General features: G+C 36.5%; 1 long non-coding RNA gene across 1 annotated transcript in view; it reads left to right on the top strand.

Annotated features, from left to right (window-relative positions):
* The first annotated feature begins 4,126 nt into the window (after positions 1-4,126).
* Positions 4,127-22,291, top strand: part of LOC108541333 (uncharacterized) — a 24,566-nt gene continuing 6,401 nt past the window's right edge. The window contains exons 1-2 of the long non-coding RNA XR_001888938.1: positions 4,127-4,585; positions 20,356-20,473. This is a non-coding gene — a long non-coding RNA (uncharacterized LOC108541333). The remainder of the gene's footprint in view (positions 4,586-20,355; positions 20,474-22,291) is intronic.

The raw sequence follows: 22,291 nt of genomic DNA, 5'->3' as shown, positions 1-22,291 counted from the left end.
CCTTTCTATTAACTTATAGCAAGATTACACATGCAAGCATCCCCAGTCCAGTGAAGATACCCTACAAATCATCATGATTAAAAGGAGTAAGTATCAAGCACGCTCAATGCAGCTCAAGACACTTTGCTTAGCCACACCCCCATGGGAAACAGCAGTGACTAATATTTAGCAATAAACGAAGGTTTAACTAAGCTATGCTATTGTAGGGTTGGTCAATTTCGTGCCAGCCACCGCGGCCATACGATTGACCCGAGCTAATAGATTTGGATAAAATGAAAAAAAATGTTTAGAAGGAAATTATATTAATTGATATCTAACACTTGGGTTTTTGAAAATAGTCAATGCTTTCATGCCAAAAAAAATGTATACTAGTTGAATATAAAGGAAAAAAAAATGTGATTATTCTACAAGTAGACAAATTCCACTTAAACAAATAGCTAATTTAACTCACATTTTATTTTTCTTTCAGAAGGTAGGCGGAGCAAAAAATGCACCTTCTACTTAGACATAATTATAATTGATGAGAAAAAAACCTAGTCAGCATTAGACTACCTGGCATAGTATATAAGCTAGTTAAATGTATGTTAAATGATTCAACTGGTTGGAAATATGGAAGTTACCTGAATCATGCAAGATATAGATAGGAACTTTTAACAGAACAAGAAGAAAGTACTAGAAAATATGAGATTCAACCATTTAAATATGTGAAAATAGATTTATTCCAATACTCAGAGAAGTGAATATGCCTTTTCATAATGAATATTTAATAAAATAAAGAAACTACTATATATCATTCTTGTATCATTTAAATTTACCTAAACTTTTAAGCCTCAGATTTTCATTTATAGAAAATAAAATATTTAACTTAAAGGAGTGTTATAAATATCAGGGGAAAAAATGTATGTATATGCTGTTTGTACATGTACACACACACACACACACACAAATCCAAGAAGTTTATAACTTCTTAACAAACAAAAAACTACTACTTTCTTATTATAAACTCTGAATTGTTAAATGTATTTTCTATTCTAATCAGCACCTACTTTTGGCTTGAATTTGAACTTATTTTTTGATCATAAGCCCAGTATTAAATCCCATCTTCTTAACCCATTATACATATTGAAGCCAAGATTCTTTTAACCTTCACTCTGGATATCAATTCTAAAATGACTATTGGTCTACACTAGTTACTGCTTTACTTTCCTATTCTCTACTTGTAATTACCACTTTGTACTGAATAATTATCTAAATATAAACCCAACTGATGAGGGACCAGTTAATCTGTCTAGTACCTGTGAAACTTTATTCTTGAGGGACTAGAGTTTATCTTTGTTCTCTAGCTACAGACTGGGCCCCTTCTTTAAAGAGAGACATTGACATTTATCAGAAGAGCAGTGAATACTGCCCAGAAATCCAGGCTAGATCTGTATCCTAAAGTTGTCTTTCTCACTCATCTTTTCCTCCAATAGAGTAAAGTTAATCTAGACTTTTTCCTCCACTAGAAGTATCATTCTTTGTGGTATAGCATCCCTATATCATCTTGAAAATAATCCTGTGTAAATGTTTACATATATATATAGAGAGAGAAAGTACATCCAAGTAGTATTTACAAGCATGATCAAATGGACAGAATTAATTGCATAACAATTGACTTTATTTAATCAATGCTATTGCCAACCTGTAAATAAGTGACTCTTTGATAGAATGACTGATTGGTAGCAGGTGTCAGGTTAATATGATAAAGATGACAAAAACACTTGTATAAATAGGCCTACTCTTGATGTTGAGCAGAATATGTTCATTTATATTCTATTTATACCTCTACAGAATATAAATTCCTAAAGTTTTGTGTGGTGAGAGAGCTAACTCTGTATTTACAAATGCATCTCTAATTTTATACTAGTAAAAATATAAATAGTTTTGTAAAATCTGTATGCTTCTTAGAAGCAACAATCTGTATGACAAAAAGATTATTTCTATTATTTCTACTCAGGCTTCAAGTTCTGTAGAAATTAGGATTCTAATTTATTTATCTTTGTATCAATACTGTCTCACATAGAGCCTGGTATATAGTTGATGTCCCATGAATACTATGTTTTCTCCAGCTTATTCTAGGCTGTAATACAAATATGTGTATACAAATACAAATGTATTTCTGTTTTTTTTCTTTCTCTCTCTTTTTTTTTTTTTTGAGATGGAATCTTGCTCTCTCTCCCAGGCTGGTGTGTAGTGGCACGATCTCAGCTCACTGCAAGCTCAGCCTCCCGGGTTCACGCCATTCTCCTGCCTCAGCCTCCTGAGTAGCTGGGACTACAGGTGCCCACCACCACGCCTGGCTAATTTTTTTATATTTTTATTAGAGACGGGGTTTCACCATGTTAGCCAGGATGGTCTCAATCTCCTGACCTCGTGATCCACCCACCTCGGCCTCCCAAAGTGCTATACAAATGTATTTCTCATTACAGATTTTTTTAAGTGTGAGAAACATGAAAGAGATTTAAACACTGAATTATTAAATTACTCTTTCTTTGCCACTTATCCAGCATATATTTGAAAATGCATAAAATTTTATTGAGGTAGAAACAAAGAAGCTTTCTGAATTCCAGATTACTATTTAGTTATAATAATTAAAACTTGATTTAACATTTACAAAGTTTAATCTGGAAAGAAAAAAATACAGATTTTCATCTTTTGTAGTCTAAGAATGGCATGCTATTTTTACTTTTCTTAACATGCAGCAAAAGTTTAAGCTGATGCAATTATAGAATATGCTAAAATTATATAGCATTTAACTAGGAAAATTATGAAATATGAAAGTAAATAATAGTACAGTACATGCCTCAAATTGAATTGAATCAGTAAAGAGAGGTATAAAATTAAAGCCCTAAAGCCAAAGTCATTAAACTTGCTCTGTATTTTATCACTAAAAACAAAAAGAAATCAAAGATTTTACTTTAGTGTATGTGAGAGGTTTCTAAGAAATAGCTATATAAAATATAGTATGCAAAGCAGAGACACACAAACTTGGGTGGTAGATATTTCTTGGGGGGCACGGACAAATATGCTAAAATAAAGATGATGATTTTAGGTCCTTCCCAGAAACGCTGGCATGACTTTCCAACTAATTCACCCTGATCAAAAGTGGTGTGTTCTTATACAAACTACTGTGTGTCATTTCTTGACCAAAATTGTAATGAAGTGGGTATCTTTCCTGCTATCTAATTCTTCATCCAATGACTTAAAAAGAAGAATTCTGAAATCATAGAAGATGACAGAGTTATAAGGTGAAAGAATTGGGGTTCCTGAATTAGAGTATGCACAAATGCTGAATATACACATAGGCTGTTATATGACAACTCCTGTGCTCTGGGGTTTCCTATATAAGTTTCAGTAACTAGTGCTTTATCTTACTGTAGCTACAAAAACCCCCACCCCCCAACATACACACACAGGCCAGTAAAAGACATCACTATTTTCCATTGTTTAAAAAGAAACCTGTTGATCATCATTAACAATGCTCTCTCTAATAAGCCATATCCAATCAAGTTCCTGTATATTCTAATACAAACATATTCCTCAAATCTGTCCACTTCCCTTTATTTTTTTCACCATTACATCTAAAATGATATTGCTAGCCGTGGAACATATCCAAGTCATGAGGCACTAAGTATGTTACTGGTGGTGAATCTGTATGTGTATGCAGCAACTTCAATTCTTGCCTCCTCAGAAGAAAGAATTCAACTGAGAGGCATAAGGCAGAAGGAGAGACCAGGCAAGTTTTAGAGCAGGAGTGAAGATTTATTAAAAAGTTTTATGGCAGGAAAGTACAAGAAGTAAAGTACACCTGGAAGTGGGCCAAGCAGATGACTTGAGATATCAAGTGCATGGTTTGAGCTTTTATTTGGGGTTTTATATGTTGGCATGCTTCTGGAGTCTGCATTTCTTCTCCCCTGATTCTTCCCTTGGTGCGGGCTGTACAAATGCACAGTGGCCTGCCTGCACTTGGGAGATGAGTATTCGTAGTGTGTTTACTGGAGTTGTATGCATGCCCCGTTGAGGCATTCCTCCCTTGCCAACTGAATGTCCCTAGAAGGTCATACAACAGTTAAACTGCCATTTTGCCTCTTAATGCACATGCTTGAGCCCACTTGCTCAACTCCCGATATCTTATTGAGAAGCTGCTGATCACCAGTTTTCGTTGTTTTTTTTTTTTGTTTTTTGTTTTCTATTGGGAGACTGCCTTTCCATGGTGATAGCTGTGATCAATTACTATTTTAGACAGAGAGTTAACTGCTTGACCATCACCTGATGGTCTGACATTCCTGATGCAGAAGGGGAGGCTTCTCCTACCCAGCTCATGCCTGACTAGCTAACTAGCATAATATTTTCCCCCTTAAGAGTCCAAGACCATAATTCTTTGGGGGAAATTAGACAAAGGTTGGTCTTCTGTAACTGCTTCCTGCTGACAGAGAGGTGGCGGTGGCTTGTCTGTGTGTCTTGGCCTTTTGTTAGCTGTCAAGGCAGGAGAGTGGCTCCATGGGTTGGTGAAAGTGGTATCCAGCCAGGACCAAGGAAGACAGGGGTAAGATAAATTTTACCTCTGACATGTCTTGCTAATGGACAATGTAGGCACACTGTGTAGAATGGTGACTCTTGAATATTGAGAGGATAGTATCCTTATTGAGAATCATTTGGAGCTTGATGACTTGAAGGTGAGAGAGACAAAGCAGGTTATTAGATTTAGAAGAATGTCAAAATGAAATAAGGGAGTGATTGCAGCTCTAAAATATTTCTAGACTACCAACATGCCCACGTAGCTGAAAGCTACAGTTATGGGGGCATGGGGTTGCTTGCTGATTCTAACGTGTTCATAATTAGAATATCGATTTAAATTTTTACATTATCCATCCCTCTTGTTTCTTCTGAGCTGTAGACAGAGATCAGTGGTTGGTTCACAGAAATAAGCAGGGTTAGTCTAAACTACTGACAAAACTTGTGAAAACTGTTGAAACTAGAATCTAAAACAGGTATACCATGGTTCTTGAAACATAGTTTTTCTCTCTTCAGTCATCATTTTTTATTAAAAATAAGTCATGATACGATTGATTTGTTTGCAAAATAAGCTTTAGTCTTATTATATTTGACCAGATTATTTGCATAAAGCACAACAAGAGTAATTATTTTCCATGTAGCCTGCTTTTTAACTTGGTTTTAATGGAAGTTTGTTTCCTAAGGAATCTCAGATAGGACTTTTTTAAAGCCTTAAGCCCAGCCATGAGTTAATGTCATAAAATACCTGTGTAATTTAGGTAAATTTCTCTCCTCTTGAAATTCCATGATAACTTAGCGTCCTAGGGCCTGTTAAAAAGTAGCATTCTTAACTTACCATAGGTCAGGAGTCTGTACTGGGACTGAGTAGACAAAGTATGAGGTCAGTTTTCCCAAGGGACTTTTATTGGCACTATAAGTCAGATTTGATTCCTTAAAAGAAAGCATGTCATTCCAGTCAAAACCTTGGTAAAATAAGTATCTCAAATTGTATCCTGTTGCAAAAGAAAATGGTTTATTATTGCACTTAAGTAAATAACTATATTGCCATAAATTAAGAATACTCAGAAATAGTTTCCACATTCTGGAGAAATCAGGTAGAGAGAAACAAATATATTCCAAATTTTGTTTATAGTAGTCTACTCAATTGTTAAAAGCTGTAAATAGCTCAAAAGAAAAGTTTTCTTGACTTTGAAAAACAAACAAAAGATTAGCAACATTTTATGCAAATAGTCATAAAAGGATTATTTTAGTCTCCTGTTGGTTAAGTACATGAAGTTAATGCTTGTTCTGCTTGATATTCACGAACATTTCAGCCCTCCATGAGAGTCCTAAAAGTTTTTTTTTCTCTATTTTAATGTCATAATCTCCAAAGTTATCAGAAACTTGCATTCAAACACCTGTTAGGGTTCTATAGCTTATTATACAGCCACCGTCTAAAGATGATCAAAACAAGGCAATAAATGGATGACAAAATATCTTAGGACAGCCACAGTCAAAAACACAATTGACAAATAAATGTGTTACTTCTGTGGCACACAATAATTTAATGTAACAATTATAATTATTACTGATAACCTATACTAAATTATATCAGAATCATAGGAGTTTTGAATAATTTTGGAACACCTAAAGATAACATATTTATACAAGTACTGTCCTAAGAAACCCAAATGTTACCTCTGCATTAGTGTACTATTGATGTCAAACTCAACTCTTAACAAAACCTTATAGACAAATCTATTCAATTTTAATCAGTTTGACCATGAGGTATGATTCTCATACACCTCCTATAATCCTTTCTAATTTTCTGTTAAAGAACAGAACAGTGCTCCAAGAAAACTGTGTTGTCAGTAGCAAAAACATGAAATCAACCTAAATGGCCATCAGTAATAGACTAAAGAAAATGGGATACATATAGCCCATGGAATACTATTCAACCATAAAAATATCATGATCATGTTTTTTCAAGGACATGGATGGATCTGAAGGTCATTAACCTTAGCAAATTAACACAGGAACAGAAAAATAAATACCACACGTTCTCACTTCTAAGTGAGGGCTAAGTAATGAGAACACATGGATACATAGTGGGAAATGACACACCCTGGGGCCTTTTGGAGGGTGGAGGGAGAGGATCAGGAAAAATAACTAATGGGTACTAGGCTTAATATCTAGGTGATAAAATAATCTGTACAACAAACCCCTATGACACAAGTTCACCCATCTAACAAACTTGAACATGTACCCCTGAACTTAAAATACAAGTTAAACAAAATGTATTTTTATTCCAATGTTCAATTTAAAGATAAACTGAATAGCATCCCTTTAACTTCAGCTAATATAGTAACACACAGAATTTCTTTTAAGATGAATCTTTTAAAACTTTCCACAACTTGTTCAACCCTTCAGCTTTATCCTATTTAACTGAAAACAATTCTTTAACCCTCTAAACTAGGCAGGAAAACCCACATTCCCATGTCTTTTATGATCTTTTACCAAAAACACATTATACTTTCCTTACATGCATTTCATCTAAACTGTTTTTTCCAGTAGTCTCACGTACATGTTACACTGTTAACTCTTAGAACTTTTACTTCTGGTGAAAAATCTGGTAAGTAAACGATTCTAATTTTGTACTAGGTTTTCAGCATAGGACAGAAGTGAAGATAAGGCTTGACTCTTTCCAGCATAGCTGGGGGGAATGGCTAACTCTGTATTTTCCAGGCCTTAACTAGCTTTATAGCAGGGAAGTTGTATAGTTAAGAGTCATAGCAGCAGTATTTGAGCATTTAGTAGGCCTAATAACCTTTAAAATTGTGTAACGTTTCTCTTACATATTCCCTTTTACAATTTTATTATGACTTACACTAAAGACCATCTGCAGCATGCTTAGACTTTCTGACTGGTCCTAAACATCTCTATTTTTAAACAACCAGTTATTTTACTTTAGGATATGAATTTGCCATACAAGATCCTTTTTCATATGAAATCTATTTTTAACAACATCCTTTACCTTGTACTTGTTTACTTTTGTAATCTTTAAGTTAGACAAGAGTCATTTTCCTCCTGTTAGGAAATTAAGGTTTGTACTGTGTGGTTCTGTGTGACTCCTGTGAAGGGGGAGTAGATAAGGAGATAATAATATACTCTAGAAGTTTCACCCCTCGAGAGTTTGGTTGGTTAATTTTTTGCTAGAGTTTGTCCAAGTAAGTGCGGGGTATTTCTAAACCCCTGAGGCAGGACTATCCAGGCTAAAGTTATTCGTTAACATTTTAGGAATCTTCCCCAGGAAAAATAGAGCTATTATATGGAAAGGTGAATTCAGAGACTGGGGAAGCATTAAGTAGGCACTCACTTTGGAAAGTGTATCTTAACACCAGAGAAGTGTGGGTTATTTAGACATTACTAGGGACTGGTAGGAGAATGGTAATTGGTTTCTTAAGTAATATAAAAGAGTGTGAATCTTTTCTTTTGGAGGGAGGGGGGTGCGATTTGCTGCCATTACCAGACAGGATTTGGAAAGGAGTTGCTCAGAGAAGGAGACTAGCACAGAGTAAGTAGCTCTTTTTTTTTTTTTTTTTTTGAGACGGAGTCTCGCTCTGTCACCCGGGCTGGAGTGCAGTAGCTAGATTTCAGCTCACTGCAAGCTCCGCCTCCCGGGTTTACGCCATCCTCCTGCCTCAGCCTCCCGAGTAGCTGGGACTACAGGCACCCGCCACTTCGCCCGGCTAGTTTTTTGTGGTAGAGACGGGGTTTCACCGTGTTAGCCAGGATGGTCTCGATCTCCTGACCTCCTGATCCGCCCGTCTCGGCCTCCCAAAGTGCTGGGATTACAGGCTTGAGCCACTGCGCCCGGCTGTAAGTAGCTCTTAAACCCAAAAGAGAAACTTATAATTTTACTTGCTGCCTTCAGAATTGCCCTTGACTTTGTCCTGTTGATGACAATGTCTGATTTGGAAGCAGGCTGGAGTGGAGAGTTCTTTCAGCCAAGGCCATCAGGGGTTGGAATTCTGTCCCGGGGCCCTTCAGCCCTCAGGACAGTCCCATCTCCAGTGGTTGAGTTTGTGGCAGAGGGGTCAAGCTATGCAGGGATTTTTTCCATGTATCCCACTGGGGCAGTTTGTTTTCCAGTGGCCTGTCTTCTCACATCAGTGGCAATTACCTGGAATGATATTCTGAGAGCAACCTGGAGAAGGCTGGAGAGCTTATAAATCAGCAAATAGTTGAGCCTGCCTCTTTCCCTTTTACTTCTCCTTTTCCTGTGTCATTTTTTCTTCTTCATGGTCTTGGTTGTAAAAGACTGAGGAAACTATTTTGTGAATGTCAGGCACAGAGGTATTGGGGGCCAGTGCTAGCTTTAGGAGATTCCTCCTAACATGTGAGGCTGCCTGAGTTAAGAAACAGTCCTTTAGGACCAGTTGCCCTTCTGATGTCTCTGTGTCTAAGTCAATATATTTCACCAGAGCCTCTTGTAGCCTCTCTAGTAAAGCAGTGGGGTTTTCAAGAGGTCCTTGATTTATTAAGGACAATTTATTATAGTTCACAGGCTTTTCTCTGTTAGATTTCATTCCTTCTACCACACAGAGGAACATGTGGTTCCTTGCCCATATATCACCCTGGGTATTGTAATACCAATTGGGGTCAACCTGGGGAACTGTGGTGGCTCCTACAGGTAGCTACCAGGGTCAGTCACATACATTGCATTTGCAAATTGTTGGGATGCCTCCATAATGGAGTCATGTTCTTTCTTGCATAGTGTTTGCCCTAGTATGTCTGAGAGATCCCTCCAGGTGAGTTCAGATGTTAAGCCCAGTTTACAAATACCCTTCAATGTATTTGTCAAGGTCCTCCATAAACTTCCTTAGTTCCACGTTGATTTGGCTCAGGTCTTGCATAGTGAATGTCTGGACTCTAGTGGGTCCAATGGGGCCAGTTACCTCTTGAAGGGGATAGAGTCCAGAGGATGGCCCTGGGTAGGGCAGAGAAGGCTCCAGGACTGAAAGAAGTGGATATAATGAGGTAGAAGGGGCAATGGGGTTTGAGTTAAGTCTTCCCTTGGTTCCCCTGAGGTTTGAACCCTGGGTAAACCCAATAAGGGGTCTCCTGAATCAACTGGAGGGGCTTCCTGACTATGGCTTCTATCATTGCTGTCCATGTTCCTTGCTGGAGATAAAACCAATCTAGTTGATAGTATTAAAATTTAGGCTTCCATTTTCAAGCCAAGATGCCTGGCCCCAGAGCTTATAGTCAATCCATGCTGTGTTACAGAAAAATATTAAGGTTTTCATTTTTAGTGTTTAGGGGTCACACTTTTCCCAGTTCTTGAGGATGCATCCAAGAGGTGCATCCTGTGGTATGGAGACCAAATTACCCATCTGCGAAGAGAGAACAGAGGACGAAAAGAAAAAAGCAAAAGAAGACATCTCTTCTTGCTTTTCTGTTATTCTGAATGGGGCATCCCTCATTCCTCTTTAGAGTTCCAGAATGAATCAGTTTGACTGTACCCTTAACTTTGGTCCAATTGTCACAATTACCCACTTGAAATCAGAGGAGATACCAAAGTGAACAGAGGGTCCTCTCCTGTTTATCCTTGGGGATCTGGAATAAATCAGTCTTACCATGTACCCTTAACACATCTGGTCTAATCTGTTAGATGGGTCCCAATCTTCATCTCTGTCCTATGGGTCTCTTGCACCTGGAGCCTTGTGTTGTCCTATATTCTTGTCTCTGTGACCTTATAGTGACTCTCAGTCAAAGTATACTAGCAACAAAATAATTATCTCTTCTCTCAAATTCCCATGTCTCTTGTTCTTTAAGTAGATAAGAAGCCTGTTTTTCAACTAACTGACACAAGGGAGCAGGATTTCCCGCCCTTCAAATATGAACTTAAAGGTCTTGATGCATATTGAGAAGGGCATGGAAGTGATTAGAGAATGGGGGGGGGGGGGGTACGGGGGGAAGGGGGGGAAAGGGAAAAAAATACTCATGGAAAGCCTTCATATGTTTGCAAAAACAGCAGCCCTTTGATTCCAGAGGGCAATGTTTATTTGCCCTCTTGACATAAAATATTAACCTCTGGAGAACTTGGAGTTTGGGATAAGAACTCACAAATCGCAAAGAAAAAATTTTCCCTCCTCCCAAAGGAGTACAAACTAAAAAAAAAAAGGAAGTCGGCAGAATCCTTAAAGAGCCACAGAGTGAGGACCCATGCAGGTGAACAAATTGCTTCAAAAGCCACATGAAAATTTGGCCTGTAATAGGAACAAAACGTGTATAGTAAGGCATAAGGGACTGGTAGAACTGGAGTTCCAATTAGCGTCTGTATCATCTCTGGCCAAAATTTTCTCTATAGATTCTTGATGTTTATTTCTGTTTCTAAATTTGTACCCCACATATTCATACTCTATAACCAGCCAAAGTGATATTTATTTTCTTAAAATATTAAAATTTGAGCATAAATTTGCTTTTAAAACCTTTTACTGGATACTTGTTATTTTCCTTAGAATGAAGAAAGCTTGAAAGAGTTAACACTCTAATCTTTTCAACAAAAAAAAAAATCCAGGCACTCCGTGAAATTATCATTATTTGAACAAATCAGAGCTTACAGGACAAGAAACACATCTGAAATTTAAGAACAGACAAAAATCCAAGGACAATCAGGGTACAAATACTTGTATACCTAGAGTCTATGCAGGAAATTTTGAAAGTCAGTAAAAATAATTTAGTTGAAAGTTGTAATAAATTACTAAAGCCTAAGTGTAGGCTAGCATAAGAGCATAGAAATCCTAGGAACTGCAGACACAAGAGGGATTCACAGTCACTTGTAGAATTACATGAAAGATTGAGGGAAGGGTGAAATATGAGAGGATACCTCACTTACGACACAGGATCAAGGAAGGAGAAGAGTAGCCACAGAAAGTGGCAACAGGACAGAATCCTTCCTAGGACAATTCTTCCTTCTCTCCCTTAAGGGAAGCCACTGGGAAGGTACAGCATCCCCTGTCACCCTCAGGCCAGAAGTGAAGACACATTGCTTCTGAGAAAGTAAAATAGAAAATTATTACCCTCTATCCATGGTAAAAGTGCAGGAAGGCTTCAGGAGGCCAGATCATTAGGAAAATCTAACAGTGGGAGAGAGCAAGTTTATTGAGAAAGCCCAACATCAGCACCCACTGAGAATGAAGTAAATAACAGCAAACACTACCCTGATTTCCAACTAACCAGCCTACAGAGGGTGGAGTAATAAGTAACAACATTTACAGCTGGAAGATGGGTAATACCATGAGAGTGAAAAAAAAATACCACACACACACACACACACACACACACACACACACACGTGCCACACAAAAGACCTAAAGCTAAGGGGGCACTACATTAAAGTCAGCCCTACACTTAGCACAAGGTAATATTACAAGAATTTGAAGCTTGTGGCACAAAGAGGGTAAACATAGCAACAAAAAGTCTAAGGCCAATTCAACTCCTAGCTAGATTGACTCAACCCAGGCACAAAAGGCCTAAGAAAGAAAAAAAAAAAAAAAGTGTCATTTCCAGGCATAAATGCCTCTTACCTGCTATTTTACACAAGATACTGGTTTTCATTGAAAATTTGTGAGGCTCATAAAGAAGCAAGGGAAAAACCTCACACAGTTAAACACAAAGCAGTCAACAAAACTGGATTGAGGTATAACAGAAATGTTCAAAATATCAGAAAATTTTAAATAATTGTTAGTAACATGTTAATAATCTTGGTGGAGAAGACTAGCAACACACATGAATAGAAGGTGAATTTGACAAAGATGTAAACTAAGAAAGAAGCAAATGAAAATTCTAGAAATTAAAGAGGGACAGATATGAACAACTTTTGATAAGCTCATCAGAGCCAATGAAATACAAATGTAAACTTGAGGATGAGTCATTTATATATATTAACCAAAGTAAACACTGAGAGAAAAGAGAAAGAGAGACAGAGAATGAAAGCAAAACAGACCATCCAAGATCTGTGATGCAATACCAATAATCTAACATAAATAATCAGAATATGCACAGGAGGGGAGAAGACAGGAAGGATACATATTTAAAAATAATTGTGACTGAGAATTTCCAAAGTTAATAAAATACATAAAAACACAGATTCAACCAGTTGAGTGACACCAAGTAAACTAAAATAACACACATACCCCTAGAAAATAATATTTAAACTTATCCAAACCAACAATAAAAGAAAACCATGAAAGTCACAAAGAACAAGGCCACAGCACATAAAATGAACAAAATAATAAGTATGTCAGATCTCTTGAGATAAGTCTTGCACACCGGAACATAATAGAATGAGATTTTTGAAATATTTTAATATTATTTTATAAATATGCAATTAATTAAAGATATATAGTGTACACCAAACAAAAGTTACTAACAAAATTGTAAAAGAAGTATAAATAATAAGTGAAAACTAGAGAAAAAAATAATTTCATTATAAAATTCAATAAAAAATTAATAAAGAAGGAAAGGAAATAAAAAGAAGAGTAAACAGAATACAGCTCTACAGATGATAGACTATTAGTCAATTATTACATTAAATGTCATCAGTCCAAACGTAACAGCATACTAAGAGAGAGAAACTGAATAATTAGATTAAAAAACAGAACCTTCCCTTTATGTTATTTACAGTAAAACTACTTTAAATGTAAACAATAGATAGATTAAAATTAAAATAATGAAAATGGTATTATTCAAAAACCAATCTAGATAAAGTTGGCATGACTATCATAGCATCCGGAAAAAAAAAAAAAAAAAAAGAGACCTCAGAAAAGAAAGATTATATGGGATAAAGAGAAACAGATAAAGCTTCTTTTTAAAAAATGATGAAGTCATCAATTCACCAAGACGGTATAATAATAATTGATCACAGAATGTCAGTTAGATTACAATACAGTCCATCCCAAAACATTGGAATAGACATTATTTTTAAAGTCACAGAGAACATTTATAAATCTATAAAACCTTCAAAAGTCATAAAACAAACCTAAACAAATTTGAAAAACTTTAAATTATACAAAAGTATGTTCTTGAACATAAATAACAAAGATATCTAGAAAATTGTCTAATATTTGAAAAGTAGACAATGCATTTAAAAACAATCTATGGGTTAAAGAAGTCACACTGGGGCCAACCTGAGGGAGAAGGGTAGGAGGAAGAAGAGATTCAGAAGAAAAAAATAACTGTCTGGTACTATGCTTAGTATACTGGTGACAGAATAACCTGTACAGTTGCCCGAGAGTCACAAATTTACCTACATAATAAACAAGCACAGGTACCCCTGAACCTAAAGTAAAAGTTAGATTTTTTTTTTTTTTAAAGAGTGTGTCAGAGGACATTAGAAACTAAGTTGAATATTTTATAAAATATGCACTCCCACACATATGAAAGCTCTGAACTTCCAACTTAAGAAACTAAAAACACAAAGAAATCAATAATACAGAAAAGAGCAGAAATCAATAAAACTGAAAACATAAAAGAAATAGAGAAGTCAAAATAACTAAAAGCTGGTTCTTTAAAAAGAGCAACATAGTTGATATATCCTTAGCTACACTAACCAAGAAAAATAAAACATACACACTACAAATAACAGGAAAAAATGGAGCTCATTGCAGAGCCTACTGTATTATTCCATTTTTACACTGCTATAAAGATACTACCAGGGACTGAGTAATTTACAAAGAAAGATGGTTTAATTGACTCACAGTTTGACATGGTTGGGGAGGTCTCAGGAAACTTACAATCATGGCAGAAGGTAAAGGGGAAACAAGGCATGTCTTACAGGGTGAGAGGAGAGAGACCAGAGAGCAAAGGGGAAGTGTCGCACTTTGAAACCCTCAGGTCTCATGAGAAATCATTTACTATCATGAGAACTGCATGGGGGAAAACACCCCCATGATCCAATCACCTCCCACCAGGTCCCTCCTTGGACACATGGGGATTACAAATCAAGATGAGATTTGGGTGGAGACACAGAGCCAAACCATATGATTCTGCCCCTGGCGCCTCCCAAACCTCATGTAGTTTTCACATTTCAAAACCAATCATGCCTTTCCAACAGACCTCCAAAGTCTTAACTCATTCCAGCATTAACTCAAAAGTTCAAGGCCAAAGTCTCAGTTGAGACAAGGCAAGTCCCTTCTGCCTATGAGCCTGTAAAATCAAAAGAAAGTTAGTTACTTCCAAGATACATTGGAGATACAGGCATTGAGTAAATGTTCCCATTCCAAAAGGAAGAAATTGGCCAAAACAAAGGGGCCACAGACTTCATGCTAGCCCAAAACCTGGCTTGGCAGTCATTAAGTTTGAAAGCTCCAACATGATCTCCTTTGACTCCATGTCTCACATCCAGGGCATGCAGATGAAAGGGGCGGACTCCTGCAAACATGGAAGCTCTGCCCCTGTGGCATGCCAGGGTACAGCCCCTTTGGCTGCTTTCATGGGCTGGTGTTGAGTGGCTGCAGTTTTTCCAGGCACGCAGTGCAAGGTGTCAGTGGATCTACCTTTCTGGAGTCTGGAGGATGGTAACCCTCTTCTCACAGCTCCATGAGGCAGTGTCCCAGTGGGAACTCTGTAGGGGCTCCAACTCAGAATTTCCCTTCTTCACTGCTCTAGCAGAGGTTCTCCATAAGGGCTCCATCCCTGCAGTAGACTTCTGCCTGGACATCCAGGCATTTCCATACATCCTTTGAAATCTAGATGGAGGTTCCCAAAGTTCGATTCTTGTCTTCTGTGTACTTGCAGGCCTAACACCACATAGAAACTGCCAAGGCAGCAACAAGAGCCTAAGCTATATCTTGGCCCCTTTAAGCCACAGCTAGAGCTGGGGTAACTGAAATGGGAACACAAAGTCCTGAGACTGCACAGAAGTGTAAGGTCCTCAGCCTGTCCCACAAAATAATTTTTTTTTCTCGTGGGCCTCTGGACTTGTGATGTGAGGGGCTCCCGGGAAGATTTCTGAAATGCCCTGGAGACATTTTCCCCATTGTGTCACCTATTAACATACAGATCCTCATTACTTATGCAAATATCTGCAGCTGGCTGGCTTGAATTTCTCCCCAGAAAATGGGTTTTTCTTTTCAACCACATGGTCAGACTGTACAGTTTTAAAACATGTATGCTCTGCTTCTCTTTTAAACATCAATTCCAATGTCAAACAATCTCCTTGTGAGTATATATAACTTAATACTTTTAGAATCAACCAGGTCACCTCTTAAATGCTTTGCTGCTTAGAAATTTCTTCTGTTAGATACCCTAAATCATCTCTCTCAAGTTCAAAATCCCATAGATCTCTGTGGCAGGGGGAAAATGCTGCCAGTCTCTTTGCTAAAGCACAGCATGAGTGACCTTTACTCTAGTTCCCAATAAGTTCCTTATCTCCATCTGAGACCACTTCAAACTGGACTTCATTTTCCATATCACTATCAGCATTTTGGTCAAAACCATTCAACAAGTCTCTAGGTATTTCCAAACATTCCCACATATGCCTGTCTTCTTCTGAGCCCTCTAAACTGTTCCAACCTCTGCCTGTTTTCCAGTTCTAAAGTTACTTTCACATTTTCAAGTTATCTATATGGCAGTACCCCACTCCTGTTACCAATTCTCTGTATTAGTCCATTTTCACACTGTTATAAAGATACTATGTGAGACTGGGTAATTTATAAAGAAAGGAAATTTAACTGACTCATAATTACACATGGCTGGGAGGCCTCAGCAAACTTACAATCATGGCGGAAGGTAAAGAAGAAGCAAGTCATACATGTCTTACAAGGTGGCAGATAAGAGATAGTGAGGAAGGGCCACACTTTAAAATCATCAGCTCTTGTGAGAACTTATACATTATCATCAGAATAGCATGGGTGAAACTGTTCCTGTGATCCAATCACCAACCCTCACATCCCTCCCTTTGAGATCAGATTTCAGTGGAGGCACAAAGCCAACTATATCACCTATCCACATTTAAATAATAATTTACTATTAAAGTACAAAATACTAAAATACTTAAAATAGCTCTATGCCTGTGAAGTTTACAACTTGGAAGAAATACAAAAGACACATGTAAGGAATAGCCTGCCTTGTCTCAATTTATAAAAATAATAATAATAATAAATCATAGCTACTAAAGGAGTTTAATGCATCAATAAGACTTTCTAATTGAAGATTACATGGAATTACAGAAAAATTATATCAAAGGTCTAAGAAAGAAATATGAATTTTTCACCAAACTGTTTCAGAATACAGAGGAGGAGGTAACACTTCCCAACTCATATTTGGAAGCCAGTATTACCCTAATTGTAAAATTAAAAAAAGAAAAATATGAAAACTACTGACAAATGCTCTTCTTGAAAATAGTTGTAAAATAAGTAATATATCATGACCAAGTAGAATTTTTTCAGAAAATTCAAGGTCGGATCAACATTCAAGAATCCATTATAATAATTTGGCATATCAATAGACAGAAAAAAAAACGTATCTTAATAAATGTAAAATAAAAAGTAACAAAATTGTGGCATTTGTGTATGCTAAGTGCTTTCAGCAAACTAAAATAGCATAAAACTTCATCAATCTGATAGAGAAAATCTACCACAAAAACCTTTTCAAATAACTACTATTAATTTTACCTAAAAATCAAGAACCAAGTTATATTTTATTCTTGTACCAGTTCTATCCAACATTTTCCTGAGTTTCTAGTAAGTTCAGTAAGACAAGAAAAAGAAATAGAATGTAACAAAATGAAAATGTAAAAAGAGGAAACTCCTTTATGTAGAATAATATGTTAAAAATAAATTTTTGTGAAAGCTAATAGAAGTAACAACTTATAAAATCAGCAAAATTCAAGACTGATTTCAAAAGCTCTATCTATCATATCTAAAGATAAGTAAATAAGCAGTGGTAATTAAAATTATAAAATAGAAAATTCATGCAATTCATTGTTTTCAATAGTATGCCAAAACAATTATTATTTAAGTATAAATCTAAGAAAACAAGTTCTAAACCCTAGAAAACACAAACCACAGATGAAAGGAATCCAAGAAGATCTAACTAAATGAAGAGTCACACTCTGTTTTACTGTTGTTAAAACCTTAATTCTAATACAAAAATACAGTTACATAGAAAAAATAGAATCTAGTGTTCATTAGCCCAATAGGGTGACTTAATTAATAACTTACTGTATATTTCAAAATTACTAAAAGTAAAATTGAGATGTTCCTTATATAAAGAAATGATAAATGTTTGAGGTGATATATATCACAATACCATGATTTAATCATTACACATTGTATGCTTGTATCAAAATATCATACGCACCCCATAAATATGTATATCTATTATGTATACATAATAATTAAAAACAATTGCACATAAACCTCAAACACATCAATTCTCTCAATCTGACCTATTGATTCAATGCCTTTCCAATCTAAATCTCAGTATATTCTTTTGTAGAATTGACAATCTGATTCTAAATTATAGAGAAACTCAAAAAATTTTAACAGGGAAAATATATTGAATGTAGAAAAAAAAGGAAAACCTCCACTACTTGAAATGAAGATCTACTATAAAATGATAGTGATCAAAGGAGTGTGAATTTGGAGAAAAGATGAAGATATAGACAAACGAAATACAATAGAGGGTTGAAATAATGTAACACACATAGAGATACATGATTTTTGACAAAGACACAAAGTCAATTTAATAGATTAAATAAAAATTAGGCATTCATATTCAAATAAAACATATAATAATCATCAATTAATGTATCGTAATACATATAAAAACTGATTCAAAATATATCCTAGGTTTAGGTCTTAGCATAAACATCACTTACTTTGAGATAAGTTCTTCCACCCCTAGATTTAAAATAGGTATCCCTGCTATATTTTGTTTCTTTGTGTTTGTTTTAACACATCATTTACCTAACTTGCTTTTAGGTATTATTTTTTCTTAAGTCATGCATTAATATCTACTGTCCTCATTATAAATTCAATTTCAAATTAAGCCTGTCTTCATCTTTGGCCCTCAGGCATTTTTATGAAACAGTTTCTTTAATAGTGGCTTCTGGCCAGGCGCGGTCCGGGGCGGCTCAAGCCTGTAATCCCAGCACTTTGGGAGGCCCAGACGGGCGGATCACGAGGTCAGGAGATCGAGACCATCCTGGCTAACACGGTGAAACTCCGTCTCTACTAAAAAAAATACAAAACTAGCCGGGCGAGGTGGCGGGCGCCTGTAGTCCCAGCTCCTCGGGAGGCTGAGGCTGGAGAATGGCGTAAACCCGGGAGGCAGAGTTTGCAGTGAGCTGAGATCCGGCCACTGCCCTCCAGTCCGGGCGACAGAGCGAGACTCTGCCTCAAAAAAAAAAAAAAAAAAAAAAAAAATACTGGCTTCTTTCCTTGTAGGTCTCAGTAACCATCCCTGAAGCTGAACAGAGACCATGTGCTATTCTGACCTTGAAGCCCTGTGCTTCCCCAAGGGTCCAAGCTCTCTAGCAAAAAATTAGAAGGCAAATACCTGGTAAATTACCACAATAACAGAGGAATAACTTGCCTATACATGAGAAAATCTTTTCTGTTGCCAGTAAGAAAAAATGTAGTAACATATAAATAAGATTGAAGGATATACAAGCCTAGAGATCAGACACACATTATATGAGCATACATGACTGCCTATGTAATTCCACTTACCTATTTGTTTATGTTTTCCTGTACCACAGATATTTATTTTTATAACAGCTTTAGATATATACATCACATGGCATGAAATTTACTCATTTAAATAGTATAATTCAATGATTTTAGCATATTCAGAACTGTACAATAATCAGAAAATAAATTTCAGAACATTTTTGTAACCCTAAAAGGAAACCTGTAGTCATTTCTCTTTCTCTTTCATTGCCATATGCACAGCTTTAGGTTACCACCAACATATGTTTTGTCTTTATGTATTAACCTGTTCTACACATTTTATATAAATATACACAATATATAGTCACCTGAAATTCTTTTTTACATAAGATAGTATTTTAAAGGTTCATCCATGTTGTAGCCTGGATCAAGACTTAACCTGCTTTTATTGCTATGTAACATTTCATTGTATGGACATATTCCCTTTATAAATACATCCCCTTTTATTTTTGTATTTGTTAGTTGATGGACTTTTGGGTTGTTTCCACTTTTTGGTCATTATGAATAATGCTGCTATGAACATTTATGCATAAGTTTTTGTGTGAACATATGCTTTCATTTCTCTTGATTACCTATAGGAGTTGAATTGCTGAATCATGTGATAACTATATGTTCATTATTTTGAGGAACTGCCACAGTGTTTGCCAAAACAGCTACATCATTTCACATTCACATCAGTAGTGTATGAGGAGAATCAAGTTGTAAATATACTTACCAATACTTGTTATCTGCCTTTTTGATTGCAGTTACCCAAATGTGTGTAAAGTGGTATCATTGTGCTTTTGATTTGGATTTCTCTGATGTCTAATGATGACAGCATTTTTTAATGTGATTAGAAGATGTTATATTTATATATATTTTGGAGAAATGTGTATTTATCTTTATGTTCATTTGTAATTGTATTACTTTTCTTTTTATAATTGAGTTGTAATATTTCTTTATATTCTAGATACTATAGTCTTTTTATAATTGAATTGTAACATTACTTTACAGCCTAGATACAGATATATCTAGATACATATATCTAGATAAAGTCTTTATCAGATATATGATTTTTGATTTTTTATTTTCTTTGAAACAGGGTCTGTTTCTGTTTCCCAGGCTGAAGTGCAGTGGTGCAATTATAGTTCGCTCTAGCCCTGACCTGCTGACCTCAAGCAATCCTCCTGCCTCTGCCTCCCAAAGTAATGGAATTACAGGTGGGAGCCACTATGCCTTGATGCTTGATGCTATCTTTGAAAGACTTTTTCTTTTTTTAATTTCAAGATGTCAATTTATCATAATTTTTCCTTTTGTAGCTTGTACTTTTGGTATCATATGTAAGAAAACATTGACTAATACATTTTCACATAGAAATATGGCTTTGTTTTCTTCTAAGAATCTTAATTTTAAATCTTACTTTTAGGTTTTTGATACATTAATTTTTGTATACAGTGTGAGGTAGTGTCCAACACTTCTTGTGTAAGATATCCAGTGGTCCCAGGATCATTTGTTGAAAAAGGTGTTCTCTCCCCATCAAAATGTCTTGCGGGGATTTGGTACCTCCCCCATAAGATCAGGGACAAAATATATACATTCAAATGCAAATAACCTATTTAATGATACTATGGTTACGTTGGTTTTAGGTTAAATATTCATAAAAAATTGATCTTAAGGCTCCTTTCCAAACCACGTTTATCCACATGCCTATAGTATGAAATATCCTCCCCTTCAATAAATGCAATTTAATTGCAGATGTCTGTGTTGGGAGCAGTCCCCTAAATCTGGTCATAAACAGGCCCCCAAATCTGGCCATAAACAAAATCTCTGCAACACTGTGCCATGTTCGTGATGGCTATGATGCCCACTCTGAAGGTTGTTGGTTTACCGGAATGAAGGCAAGGAACACCTGGCCCACCCAGGGCGGAAAACTGCTTAAGGCATTCCTGAACCACAAACAATAGCATGAGCAATCTGTGCCTTAAGGACATGTTCCTGCTGCAGATAACTAGCCAGAGCCCATCCTTTTGTTTCTCATTTTAGTTAATATATAATCTATAGAAACAATGCTTATCACTGGCTTGCTGTCAATAAATATGCGGGTAAAACTCTGTTCCTGGCTCTCAGCTCTGAAGGCTGTCAGGCCCCTGATTCCCACACTGCACTCTATATTTCTGTGTGTGTGTCTTTAATTCCTCTAGTGCCACTGGGTTAGGGTCTCTATGACCATGTTGAGCTGGTCTCAGTGTGTCTGTTAATTTGCTTTACAATATAATACAAGTAAAATAATTCATCTACTTTCAATAAACTTCTAAGTTAAAAAATAGGCATATTAAAACAATTTTCTTATAGTTTCTTAGGAAGTATGAAATTTAAAGTGGATATTTATTATCTCTGTCCATCACAGTATGTAGCTCAAGGCCCTACTTTTTAAAATGAAAATACTTCAGAAAATGTAAAATTAAATAAACTGCTAGAGCCAGCAGAAAGTAAAAGAGGAAAGATAAAAAATATAGTAAAATAGTTGGCAAGTCTCTGTAAAATTGCAGCACTCAGAGAACTTCCCAAATTAAAAGTCATGATCTTAAGATGAAACATCTGTGACAGTTCACTTTTTTTTGGCAGGGGATGGGCGGGGTGGAGTCTTGCTTTATTGCTCTGTCACCCAGGCTGGAGTGAAGTGGCATGATCTTGGCTCACTGCAACCTCTGCTTCCCAGGTTCAAGCAATTCTCCTGTCTCAGCCTCCAGAGTAGCTGGGACTACAGGGGAATGCCACCATGCAGGACTAATTTCTATATTTTTAGTAGAGACAGGGTTTCACCATATTGGTCAGGCTGGTCTCGAACTACTGACCTCAGGTGACCCACCTGCCTCCGCCTCCCAAAGTGCTGGGATTATAGGCATGAGCCACCATGCCTGCCTAACAACTCAATTTTTAAAGAGCATTAGGCCGGGCGCAGTGGCTCAAGCCTGTAATCCCAGCACTTTGGGAGGCCGAGACGGGCGGATCACGAGGTCAGGAGATCGAGGCCATCC

Source organism: Rhinopithecus bieti, unplaced genomic scaffold (genome assembly GCF_001698545.2).
Source record: "Rhinopithecus bieti isolate Rb0 unplaced genomic scaffold, ASM169854v2 scaffold_1665, whole genome shotgun sequence".
In the NCBI taxonomy this organism is placed as follows: Eukaryota; Metazoa; Chordata; class Mammalia; order Primates; family Cercopithecidae; genus Rhinopithecus; species Rhinopithecus bieti.
Note: the sequence above shows the minus strand (reverse complement) of the source record. Positions and strands in the feature narration are given on the sequence as shown.